The 12,496-nt window shown below is 50.0% G+C and overlaps 1 long non-coding RNA gene across 1 annotated transcript; it reads right to left on the reverse strand.

Moving 5' to 3' along the window:
* Window positions 1-1,858: 1,858 nt before the first annotated feature.
* Window positions 1,859-11,540, reverse strand: LOC138099476 (uncharacterized). Its single transcript, XR_011146724.1, has 3 exons — window positions 10,989-11,540; window positions 10,410-10,620; window positions 1,859-1,994 (listed from the first exon to the last, which is right to left on the reverse strand). It is a non-coding gene; the product is annotated as an uncharacterized lncRNA (long non-coding RNA).
* Window positions 11,541-12,496: the final 956 nt, after the last annotated feature.

Below are 12,496 nucleotides of genomic sequence, written 5' to 3' on the forward strand. Positions count from 1 at the left end.
TTCTGTTGGGGATTCTGGGAAATAATTTTCTTTTATAAGTAAGGCTAGAAGGCATCCAGATACAGAATATACACTGTTTACTGCAAATAATTTGAGAAAGTCACTTCTGAAAGATTGTGCATCTTCTCCAGTTGATAGGAAGGACTCTGGCACCTTGAATTATTTCTTTAGATTAGTAGAAATGCTGAAAAGGGCACCTAACCATATGTTTTAGCATCACTAGGAATGCATCACAAATAATACCCTAAAATTACAGCAGTATAATATGATATAAAACACCTCAAGAAAGAAACACAATCTTAATTACTCTAAATAATCTAGCAATTATTCACACTTGGAATTCATCCTGTTTTTAAAGTGTTGTGGGGGAGGGAAGGAGCCTTGCAACTTCTCCTTGTGTGGAATGTGTAAGCAGGATGCTGTGAGTTACAAAATGAGACTTGAATACAGGTATCAGTTCAAATTCAAAGCTTCAAAACCAAACTCTCTGCAGGGGATTCACATGCAAACCTTGTTACTTGGCTGCCAGTACCAGAAAACTGAAATGTGTAGAAGTGGGGATTCAGACTCCTACCAGGCATTCAGAGAAAAGCCAAGACATTGGAAGTACTCTGGAGAAGGCAATTCCTATTTGCAGGTTGCTAAAAAGCCTAGTTTTAACAACTTACTTAGTTTAGCTTGCAGAGTGAAGTCCTGTCCATGACTTGAACTCCCTTGAGTCAGGGAAACTTGAAAGTAACAACGAAAGAGCAGAATTTGTGCATTAAAATTAAAGAATAGTGTTTTGCAATCTTACCGAGGAGTCCTTTTTCAGTTGTGGAGCTTCCTCCAGGAAGCAATCTCCAGAAGTTTGCAGCTTTAGGAGATGGAACCCCACTTTCAGTCATGGGCGCCATAGAAGCTGACAGGACTGACAGGTCTCACTGGTCTTGGCCTCTAAGGGGCTGTATCTCAGCTGCCCCAAAGACACTCGGGCATCGGGCTTTCCTTGCTGGGGAAAAGAGCTGCACTGAATGGCCAGGTGCCTGTGGCTGGAAGTGGGATTCTGCCTCCTAGAACTGTGAAAGAATGAGGATTTCTCCCAGATGAAAGCTGCCAGGAGCTATGGCTCTGGCTGACCTCCGACTCCTGGGTGCTACCTGAACTGCCCACAAGACACTGGGTTGCTGGGTTGGCTGTAGTTGTAGGGAGTAATGGTTAGGGTGGTGGCTAGGGTAGTGGTCAGGGGTAGTGGTTAAGAGTGGTGGTTAGGGTAGTTCTAAGGTCGGTGGTTAGGTCAGTGGCTAGGGGTAATGATTAGCAGTAGTGGTAAGGGCAGTTTAAAATGGTAACTTTTCTTATCTTTTTATATATAGAGAAAAAACTTATAAAAATTGATTTCCAAATGCAACCCCATATCTACTGCTTTCTATGCAGGATGTTAGAGAATAATACATTCTAAATACAGATATATAGGGTTTGAAAGTGCAAATGTAACTTTTGTATATCTAAATTAAATAATAAAGGGCTTGAAAATGGGAGATAATATGATCTCTGTGAAGGCAATAGAAATAGCTCTGAGTATTCAAAGCCTTTTTGTGTCACTGAAACACCGTCTGCGATCTTGCCTGGGACTTAAATCGCTGCTGCCACCTGGTGATAAGCACGAGGAATTAGGCATGTACGCTATTGTTAATGACTCAGTAGTGTCACCTGCAGACTAAAAGCGGTACTGCAACTAAGAAATGCGTGGATGCGCAGTGACTTGGCAGTGGCTACGCATTTGCCATGGCTTTTTAAACTTCGTGCTGCCACGCAGTAGGAAACATCTGGTACTGAGAGGCAGAGCACTGCAGTGGCGCTTTCCGTGGCTGCCGCTGCCTCCCAACGGCCCTGGCACATGTGCACTGCCCAGGAGCAGCTTGGGAGCACCAGGCGCAGGTCCCAGCTGCTGTGGGAGTTCTTGGAGGAGATCATCCATTTCATAGTGTCAGCAGGGCGATGTAAGTAGATACCTAAGTCAGAATAGAGAAGTCTGATATTGAAGTGTCAAAATACACAGGTCTAAACAGTCTAAATACATGTTTTGTATGAGTGTTAATATAAGTTAAACAGATACATGCCAATAGATCTCTTCAGTATAAATAGGCATTCTATATAGTAAGTGCACATAGACATAGTCTAAATAGATGTGTATACATGAATTATATATGCATTTATATATTTTGTATATAGTATATTTTAAAAATAGTATATTATTTAATTTATTTTTAAGATCTTGTTTATGTTACATTTATTTACATGTTTATATTTATATAAAATAATTATATGAATATATTTAAGTGTTTTGGGGAAAGGTTTTGGTTTCTGGCCACATAAATCCAGGCAGATTTGTCTTTCCCAGAAGCCCCAAACTGTGAAGTTTCTTTCAGATATCACCTGGGATTTATGCAGCCAGAAACCAAAAGCCCCCACATTGTCATGGACAAAAACAAAAGCAAAAATCACTGGAACAGGGTTGTATAAGGGTTCAAACATACAGTTTTTCTCCCACAAAACTCAACTGAACTGACTGAGAAAACACGCAGGTGATTCACTGGATTCTCTGGGTTATTATTTAGTCTTGCCAGATGTTTTTGATTAGGTTAAATTGCAGCGAATCTGTACCAAAAACCTGAAGCCATGGATCACAATAAGCTGTGCTGCAAACCCTGGTGGCCTTCATGTGTTCCTGCCTGCACCTGTTCAGGTGCTCATCTGCTGTGGTGTCAATGCTTCCTGTCAGAGCAGGGGGGTGGCAGATGCAAAGAGAGGGAGTTGAACACCATGGAGGCATTTCGAAGCAGATGGACAGTACCAAGGCAGAGCTGTTTAGGAATGGCAGGTAGAAACTAAAGCCCTCACAGCTAAAGATGTCTGACCACAATCTTCTATTTTTTTTCCTGTGACAGCAGCTGTCCTCAATCATTCCTGCTGTTTGCAGGGAGTAAAAAAGCACCCTGGAGATTTGCTTCTGGGAACAGCAATCCATTTCCTAATGGGAGTCAATTCAGTGTCTGTGAGAAATGAGGATGCTGCAGATGAAGGGACGGGAAAGGGGAGTCTGTAGTGAATATTGTCAAATGAGTCTCCTGATGTGCTTGTTCTAACACTGTGCTGGCACTTAGTGACCTCATTCTGATGTGAGCTGTCTTGAAATGTGTGCTGGAAATACAATATGGAGTATAAAATACACGTGGGAAGCTTTGTGTTTTTCTTTTCATGTAGGTTTTTATGCACTTGGAAACGGATTTTGGGATCTAGCAGTGAATTCAGTGAATTGTACCAGACAGAGACCTTTTTGCTGACTTAAAAGTAACTTTTAAACCCCTTTATTTGGAGCTCATCTAATACTATTTGGTTTGTAGTATCTTACGATAGCAGAGAGACCCCGTTCAGTGACACTGCTGCCACAAGGGCTGGGTCAGCTAGGACCTAGGACAGCTCTTGCTGTCATGTTTTCTTCTCTCAGAGGAGGCTTCACCAGAGGAGGTGGTGAAGGTTTTCTTCTCTCAGAGGAGGCAGAGTACACTGAGGTTGTGAATTGCAATCCAGAGCATCTTCAGACTCAGGATGCTTGGGGCTGTGGTGTTTGGTGTGCAGAACACACTCCAATCTGTCTAACATGGGTTTGGATGCACATTTTCAGAGTTACTCAGATTGGGAAAAGGCCAGGAGGATGGTGGGAAGGGCTTACTCCCAGGCCTGGACACCCTCAAGGAAAGGGATGATTTTTAAATACTTCTTGTCTTTTGTTTCCCAGCCCAGGGCTAACTTGGTGTTCCCTGAATTGGATGTGTACTTAGGGTGTCCGAAGGATCATTGCAAGCATAGCACTGGGAAAGCCAGGAACAATCGAAAGATAAGAGCAGCAAGTGGGAGGAAGCAGGAAGGACCATTTTTAGATTTGACCCTAGGTTCCAGTTCCTCATGGTGGGTCTGTGGTGCCCAAAGTACAAAAGCAATAAATCCTGGAGTACCTGTTTGTTCACGTCTTGAGCTAGGAAGAGACACACTGGGCATGAAATTCCAGGGAAGCTGCACTTGCAGTAGTGGCTGGAGCAAGAAGCAGTGGAAGCTGTTCACTGTCTGCTTGTTCTCCACCTTCACCTCAGTTTCCTGGGGCCCCAGGTAATCATACATCACCTTTGCTTTTCCCAAGGTCTTTGCTGAAGTGTTTCTAAATGTAGCAAGCCACATATGTGGAGGGGAAAATTTGGGAGCAGCCCCAGCCCTGCTCCTGCTCCCGGCTGGGCACCCAGCTGCTGGGACACAGGTGTGTCCTGATGCCACCGTCTACTCCTTTGAGAAGGGGAGGACAGAGTGCATCAGGGAGTTTGGTGTGGCTTACATGCGGCAAGGAGAAGGTGCAGCCCCAAACTGGCTTTCACTTCTAGAACCTTTTGCTATTGCGGGAGCAGCTGCTGGAGCTTTTCAACCGAGCTGCAAGAGTGAAAAGTGTGATGGCATGTCTATCTGAGAAGGAAGGTTCGGTGCTGCAGCCTGTTGTGCACAATTTATATGCTGATAAGAGAAGGGGGTGCTTTTGGAACGTTTTCCTTCCTGACACTTCTGTCTCTGTGAGCTTTAGCTGCTTGGACTCAGGGGTACCGAAGGTGTGTGAAAGTGACTGGGATGAGAGAATCATGTTGCACAGGGAACAGGGAAGGTCAGCAAATGTTTCCTGTCCTGGCACATCTCTCAGTCTGAACTGCAGCTGCAGATGCTTCACTTCCGCCAAGGACTCTGCCACCTTGAGAGAAGGATGCGCTCTATGGAGTTGAGAAAGAAAGTGCGTCTCACTAGCTTCTTTCCTCTACTTCATAGACAGCAAAGGGGCTATGAAAGGCAGCACTGGCTTTTTGTTCTAGGACTTCTTCTTTACAAGCAGCTGCTGGATGTTTGGAAGGGGGTTTGGGATATGCAAAAGTGAGAGGGTAAGATGGTAAGAGGGTAAGATGGAAGTCATCTGGCAAAAGCAGAGCTCACCAAAGGGCCAGCTGAGAAAGCTCTTGCTGCCTACAACTTCAACTGCACCCCTCAAAGCAGCAGCACACACGCTGCTCTCGGCACTTTCCTTCTCAGCTCTACGCACCATCCTAAGCCTTGCCTCTCCCACACTCAGGATCCAAAGACAACAGCACCAGGGATTGCTCACACACTAAAGGCACCAGGACAAAAGGCTCACCAGCTTGGCCTTTGCATTCCCGCTGACAGCTCCACAGCTTGAACCCAGAGAACTGCCTGCTGCCAACAGCCTTTCCAATCACTCCGAGCACCTCATGACAAGGAGCTGCAGCGTGGGGAATGAATCTCCAGCAGCCTCCTGCCCCAGGCTGTCCCCCGGGAGCAGCCCTGCTCCAGGCTGTGACTGCCACCTGCACAGCCAAAGGACCCAGAGCCGGTGTTACACACCATGGCTGTGCCTGGCACAGAGACACCAGTGGCCACACAAGTGGCCATGGCACTGTCCGCACACAGTCCCTGCTGCTTCTCCCCCAGCCGCTGGCACCAACTCCCAGCCACCCACTCCTAAAGCCACGGGCCCACTGGGACACTGCGGGGGCTCGTGGAAGCCAGCGGCCATTGTGACACAGCGGGGCTGCACAGAGCCCACGGTGCTTTGTGACCCGTGGCTCCCAGGAGAGCCTTTGTGATGCTGGGGAACTACAAGGAAGCCTGGCTCCTCTGTGACACCACCACAGAAGCTCAGGGGAGCCCTGGAGACCGTGGTGATGCTATGGAGCCTGATGCAACCCTGCCTCCACTGTGACACCACAGAACCTCTGGGAGCCCTGGAGACCGTGCTGATGCTATGGAACCTGATGCAACCCTGCCTCCACTGTGACACCACAGAAGCTCGGGGAGCTCTGCAGACCGTGGGGATGCTGGCGAAGCTGACGGAACCCTGGGCACCACAGTGACGCTATGGAACCTGGTGGAACCGAGGGGCCACAGTTACACTGTGGGGCCTTTTGGAAGCAACAGGACCCTGGTGGGAAGCCACGGGATGATTAATCCTGCATGAACCTCCTCCAGGTGGGCTCCTCTCTCCCGGCTTCCACAGGTGCTGCTAGGATCCCACTCCGGCACTGGCTTGTCACGGGCTCACGGCTTCCTTTGGCAATGGCTCTGCTCCAGGATGGCATGCTACAGAGAATGCAGGAAGATTTTGTGCTCACTCCTGGCATGCAGCTGGACAATAAAGCCTGATCCAGCCCACCCTCAGCCCATGTCTGGCTCTGGCATTGGGGCGGGGCAACTTTGGGAGCAGCCCCAGCCCTGCTCCTGCTCCCGGCTGGGAACGCAGCTGCTGGGACACAGGTGTGTCCTGATGCCACCGTCTACTCCTTTGAGAAGGGGAGGACAGAGTGCATCAGGGAGTTTGGTGTGGCTTACATGCGGCAAGGAGAAGGTGCAGCCCCAAACTGGCTTTCACTTCTAGAACCTTTTGCTATTGCGGGAGCAGCTGCTGGAGCTTTTCAACCGAGCTGCAAGAGTGAAAAGTGTGATGGCATGTCTATCTGAGAAGGAAGGTTCGGTGCCGCAGCCTGTTGTGCACAATTTATATGCTGATAAGAGAAGGGGGTGCTTTTGGAACGTTTTCCTTCCTGACACTTCTGTCTCTGTGAGCTTTAGCTGCTTGGACTCAGGGATACCGAAGGTGTGTGAAAGTGACTGGGATGAGAGAATCATGTTGCACAGGGAACAGGGAAGGTCAGCAAATGTTTCCTGTCCTGGCACATCTCTCAGTCTGAACTGCAGCTGCAGATGCTTCACTTCCGCCAAGGACTCTGCCACCTTGGGAGAAGGATGCGCTCTATGGAGTTGAGAAAGAAAGTGCGTCTCACTAGCTTCTTTCCTCTACTTCATAGACAGCAAAGGGGCTATGAGAGGCAGCACTGGCTTTTTGTTCTAGGACTTCTTCTTTACAAGCAGCTGCTGGATGTTTGGAAGGGGGTTTGGGATATGCAAAAATGAGAGGCTAAGATGGTAAGAGGGTAAGATGGAAGTCATCTGGCAAAAGCAGAGCTCACCAAAGGGCCAGCTGAGAAAGCTCTTGCTGCCTACAACTTCAACTGCACCCCTCAAAGCAGCAGCACACACGCTGCTCTCGGCACTTTCCTTCTCAGCTCTACGCACCATCCTAAGCCTTGCCTCTCCCACACTCAGGATCCAAAGACAACGGCACCAGGGACTGCTCACACACTAAAGGCACCAGGACAAAAGGCTCACCAGCTTGGCCTTTGCATTCCCGCTGACAGCTCCACAGCTTGAACCCAGAGAACTGCCTGCTGCCAACAGCCTTTCCAATCACTCTGAGCACCTCATGACAAGGAGCTGCAGCGTGTGGGGAATGAATCTCCAGCAGCCTCCTGCCCCAGGCTGTCCCCCGGGAGCAGCCCTGCTCCAGGCTGTGACTGCCACCTGCACAGCCAAAGGACCCGGAGCCGGTGTTACACACCATGGCTGTGCCTGGCACAGAGACACCAGTGGCCACACAAGTGGCCATGGCACTGTCCGCACACAGTCCCTGCTGCTTCTCCCCCAGCCGCTGGCACCAACTCCCAGCCACCCACTCCTAAAGCCACGGGCCCACTGGGACACTGCGGGGGCTCGTGGAAGCCAGCGGCCATTGTGACACAGCGGGGCTGCACAGAGCCCACGGTGCTTTGTGACCCGTGGCTCCCAGGAGAGCCTTTGTGATGCTGGGGAACTACAAGGAAGCCTGGCTCCTCTGTGACACCACCACAGAAGCTCAGGGGACCCCTGGAGACCGTGCTGATGCTATGGAGCCTGATGCAACCCTGCCTCCACTGTGACACCACAGAACCTCTGGGAGCCCTGGAGACCGTGCTGATGCTATGGAACCTGATGCAACCCTGCCTCCACTGTGACACCACAGAAGCTCGGGGAGCCCTGGAGACCGTGGTGATGCTATGGAACCTGATGCAACCCTGCCTCCACTGTGACACCACAGAACCTCTGGGAGCCCTGGAGACCGTGGGGATGCTGGCGAAGCTGACGGAACCCTGGGCACCACAGTGACGCTATGGAACCTGGTGGAACCGAGGGGCCACAGTGACACTGTGGGGCCTTTTGGAAGCAACAGGACCCTGGTGGGAAGCCACGGGATGATTAATCCTGCATGAACCTCCTCCAGGTGGGCTCCTCTCTCCCGGCTTCCACAGGTGCTGCTAGGATCCCACTCCGGCACTGGCTTGTCACGGGCTCACGGCTTCCTTTGGCAATGGCTCTGCTCCAGGATGGCATGCTACAGAGAATGCAGGAAGATTTTGTGCTCACTCCTGGCATGCAGCTGGACAATAAAGCCTGATCCAGCCCACCCTCAGCCCATGTCTGGCTCTGGCATTGGGGCGGGGCAACTTTGGGAGCAGCCCCAGCCCTGCTCCTGCTCCCGGCTGGGCACCCAGCTGCTGGGACACAGGTGTGTCCTGATGCCACCGTCTACTCCTTTGAGAAGGGGAGGACAGAGTGCATCAGGGAGTTTGGTGTGGCTTACATGCGGCAAGGAGAAGGTGCAGCCCCAAACTGGCTTTCACTTCTAGAACCTTTTGCTATTGCGGGAGCAGCTGCTGGAGCTTTTCAACCGAGCTGCAAGAGTGAAAAGTGTGATGGCATGTCTATCTGAGAAGGAAGGTTCGGTGCCGCAGCCTGTTGTGCACAATTTATATGCTGATAAGAGAAGGGGGTGCTTTTGGAACGTTTTCCTTCCTGACACTTCTGTCTCTGTGAGCTTTAGCTGCTTGGACTCAGGGATACCGAAGGTGTGTGAAAGTGACTGGGATGAGAGAATCATGTTGCACAGGGAACAGGGAAGGTCAGCAAATGTTTCCTGTCCTGGCACATCTCTCAGTCTGAACTGCAGCTGCAGATGCTTCACTTCCGCCAAGGACTCTGCCACCTTGAGAGAAGGATGCGCTCTATGGAGTTGAGAAAGAAAGTGCGTCTCACTAGCTTCTTTCCTCTACTTCATAGACAGCAAAGGGGCTATGAAAGGCAGCACTGGCTTTTTGTTCTAGGACTTCTTCTTTACAAGCAGCTGCTGGATGTTTGGAAGGGGGTTTGGGATATGCAAAAATGAGAGGGTAAGATGGTAAGAGGGTAAGATGGAAGTCATCTGGCAAAAGCAGAGCTCACAAAAGGGCCAGCTGAGAAAGCTCTTGCTGCCTACAACTTCAACTGCACCCCTCAAAGCAGCAGCACACACGCTGCTCTCGGCACTTTCCTTCTCAGCTCTACGCACCATCCTAAGCCTTGCCTCTCCCACACTCAGGATCCAAAGACAACAGCACCAGGGATTGCTCACACACTAAAGGCACCAGGACAAAAGGCTCACCAGCTTGGCCTTTGCATTCCCGCTGACAGCTCCACAGCTCAAACCCAGAGAACTGCCTGCTGCCAACAGCCTTTCCAATCACTCCGAGCACCTCATGACAAGGAGCTGCAGCGTGGGGAATGAATCTCCAGCAGCCTCCTGCCCCAGGCTGTCCCCCGGGAGCAGCCCTGCTCCAGGCCGTGACTGCCACCTGCACAGCCAAAGGACCCGGAGCCGGTGTTACACACCATGGCTGTGCCTGGCACAGAGACACCAGTGGCCACACAAGTGGCCATGGCACTGTCCGCACACAGTCCCTGCTGCTTCTCCCCCAGCCGCTGGCACCAACTCCCAGCCACCCACTCCTAAAGCCACGGGCCCACTGGGACACTGCGGGGGCTCGTGGAAGCCAGCGGCCATTGTGACACAGCGTGTGGAAGGATGGCTGCAATAAAGAGGACATGAAACCTAAGAACTGCCGAGAGCTGCTGCAAGCTCAGCAGCTAACCACAAGAATGAGCATGGTCTGCAGGACCATGAGCCTGCCTGCTAGACAATGATAGGCTCTTGAAGTTAGCAAAACGCAGATGTGAGTTACAGCCCTAACCACAGCTGGGCAGAGCTACAAAAATTTAACCTTTAAGAATTATCCAATCAACTAAAGACAACTATGATTAGCTAATAAAGCCGGCTATAAATGTAACCGCAGAATCACTAATAAACGAAGCTTGCCTACCAATCATATTGATTGTCTGCATCTTCCCTCGTCCTCTGCAGAGGAGGAGGAGGTGGAGGAGGAGGAGGAGGACGAGGAGGTGGATGAGGATTAGGAGGAGGACAAGGAGGAGGACAAGGAGGAGGACAAGGAGGAGCAGGATGAGGAGGAGGAGGCGGTGGACGAGGTGCTGGAGGACGAGGAGAAGGAGGGTTAAGGGTGGAGATCTTCCTCATCCTGCTCCTCCACTGCTGATGTCAGGGAATTCCCTGCAGCTGCCAACACCTGCCTTTCCTGCTGCAGGATCTTGTCTGGCAGCTCTCTCAGGCTCTTCACCTTTGGCAGCGCCACAGCATCCTTGGAGTCATGGACTGGCAACTGGCAGCTCCAGGTCACTTGCTGCTGGGATGCTTTTCTCTGGGGAAATCTTCTTGGACACGGCCTGGCTCCAATTTTTACTTCCAGCCCTTTCCTGCCCATCTGCATCCTCAGCCACGAGCCGCTTCTTTACATCGCCGTGCCTCTGGGGGAGCAGGGACTCCTGTCTCTGGGCAAACAAAACAAAGACAACTTGTAAGAAGAGAACCTGCAGCTTCTAGTTAGAAGAGAAAGGACTATTCAATCAAGGCAGGGCCGATGGAGGAAACTTTCTAAAATGGAACAAGCAGCAGAAGCACAGGAGTTTTGCAGAAGAAATTCCCCTCCCAGCACTTGGCTTAGGGAAAAAGCCTGATGTTGCTAGGAGAGACTTGAGTTCATGTCTACTATTGGGTAGCAGACATCTGAACATTTAGACTATTGGCTTTCCAGGCTCACACTATTCAAACCTGAGAGTGAAACTATTCTAAAAGCCAGAGATGCTTGGAAGAAATGTTCCTGCTCACACCACAACTGGGGACCATGCATCATTCTTACCTTGCACCTGTCCAAAGGCCTTCCTCCGTCTGTGCTCCGGCAGCTCTCACCGGGCCTCTGGCAGGGATGGAGGCTCCTGCCACAAGTATCCTAAGTGTGGAGATCCTCCTCATTCTGCTCCTCCACTGCTGACATCAGGGAATTCCCTGCAGCTGCAAACACCTGCCTTTGCTGCGCCAGGACCATCTCTAGCACCATGGAGTTGGCCAAAGGCCTTCTCCTATGGCAGCGCCACAGCATCCTGCGAGTCACGGACTGGAACTGGCACCTCCAGCAAAGTTGCTGCTGGCAAACATCCCTCAGCCATTCCCTGACTGCAATGAGCTGGACTCCTACTCCTCTGCAAGCCTCTTCCTGGCCAGGTGCATCCTCAGCAATGAGCCGCTTCTGCTGAGAGCTGCAGCTCTGAGGGAGCAGCCAGTCCTGTCCAAAGGGCTTCCTCTGTCTCCAGTCCTGCAGCTCCCACAGGGTACTGGCTATGGTCAAATCTCCTGCCAGGAGGATCCGACCTGTGCAATTCATCCTCATCCTTCTTCTCCATTGCTGATGGCTCTAAGTGCCCTGCAGATGGGTACATCTGCCTTTGCTGCTGGAGGCTTTTGTCCAGCACCACACCCAAAGTCTTCTCCTCTGGTACCGCCCCATCCTTCTTGGAACCTTGGTCAGGGAACTGGCAGCTCCAGGACAATCGCTGCTCTGCCTCTGGCTTCTGGGAGCGCCTTACTGGAGGCCTCCTCTTTTCTCTATCCTGCTGAAACAAGAAAGGCTTCGTAACTCGACTGCTCTGTGCCAGCCATGAGTTCATCATCTCTTCTGGAACTCTTTTACAGTGGACACAGAGTTTGTTTCAGCTCATTCTCACAACTTTTATCGTGACTATGCCTCATAACTCTTACAACTCTTATTAGTTCATAACCTGGATTACACATTGTCTCTGTCCAGATTAGAATTTTAAAATATACAATACAATTCTCCAGATCCTCTAGCTACAAGATGTAACCACACGTCTTTGTGCTTTTTTTATTTTTGCAAAAACATTGGCAATTGTTTCTCTCTTTTATACTTTTCCCTTCGGAACTCATCTGTTTCCTGTCTTCTCAGAAGAACTTTCCTTTGGTTTATTCTTGTACCGATTCTCCAATCTTTCCAGGCTACTTTATAGAGATGTAGCTGGTGCAACAGACACTAGATAGTTTTTGTTGGTTTGATTGATACTACAGGAAGATGATAAAACACACGTTTTACATTTCCTTGGACGGCAAAAATTTTTTGCATTTTTAATGGAAAAATATATTTTTCAAGTTTGGATAGCATCATTTAAAATAAATAGTTTCATTACCTGCCCACTAGCCATAACATAGATCTGTATCCATCATCTAAAAGTAAAGCCAGCTTTTGATTTGATACACACATTGAGACTTTATCCTGTAGGAAATAAAGCAGAAAAAAGATGCTCTTACAGTTTGATCTTCAACTGCACATCACTTCTAACCTTGAGTGAAGGCTCT

Source organism: Aphelocoma coerulescens, chromosome 27 (genome assembly GCF_041296385.1).
Source record: "Aphelocoma coerulescens isolate FSJ_1873_10779 chromosome 27, UR_Acoe_1.0, whole genome shotgun sequence".
Taxonomy (NCBI): domain Eukaryota; kingdom Metazoa; phylum Chordata; class Aves; order Passeriformes; family Corvidae; genus Aphelocoma; species Aphelocoma coerulescens.